The sequence below is a fragment of the Myotis davidii genome, unplaced genomic scaffold, assembly GCF_000327345.1.
Source record: "Myotis davidii unplaced genomic scaffold, ASM32734v1 scaffold148, whole genome shotgun sequence".
Lineage (NCBI taxonomy): Eukaryota > Metazoa > Chordata > Mammalia > Chiroptera > Vespertilionidae > Myotis > Myotis davidii.
The window spans coordinates 826,322-826,837 of record NW_006299479.1 but is presented as its reverse complement, the minus strand read 5'-3'; the positions used below and the strand labels follow the sequence as shown (position 1 = coordinate 826,837).

Here is a 516-nt window from a genome sequence, read left to right as displayed (position 1 = left end):
CACAAGAACCAGAGACTCCCTTTAAAATTTTAAGCCGGATTATGTTACTTTTCAGCCAAAAATCCACCAGGGGTTTCCCTCTCCCGCTCAGCATAAAAAAACCAAAGACCTTATGGACAACAAGAAACTACATGATCTGCTCTCCATCCACCCAAACCCCTTCTCTGACCTCAACTCCTTCCACTTTCCCCCGGCCCCCTTTCAGCCACATGTCCTATTTGGGGGGGGTTGTCCCAAAGCTTTTTAATCCTCTGCCCCAGACTTTAACCTTTCTTCCATTGCTTGAAAAGATCTGTTCCAGATAAATCACCTCTCAGAGCAGCGGTTCTCAACCTTCCTAATGCCACAACCCTTTCATACAGTTCCTCATGTTGTGGTGACCCCCAATTTCATTGTTACAAATTGAACACAATTAAAGCATACTGATTAATCACAAAAGCAATATGTAATTATATATGTGTTTTCCGATGGTCTTAGGCGACTCCTGTGAAAGGGTCGTTCGACCCCCAAAGGGTT

General features: G+C 44.2%; 1 protein-coding gene across 1 annotated transcript in view; it reads right to left on the bottom strand.

Moving 5' to 3' along the window:
- The window catches only part of ARHGAP32 (Rho GTPase activating protein 32), a 104,460-nt gene that overhangs the window by 88,793 nt on the left and 15,151 nt on the right, over positions 1-516 (bottom strand).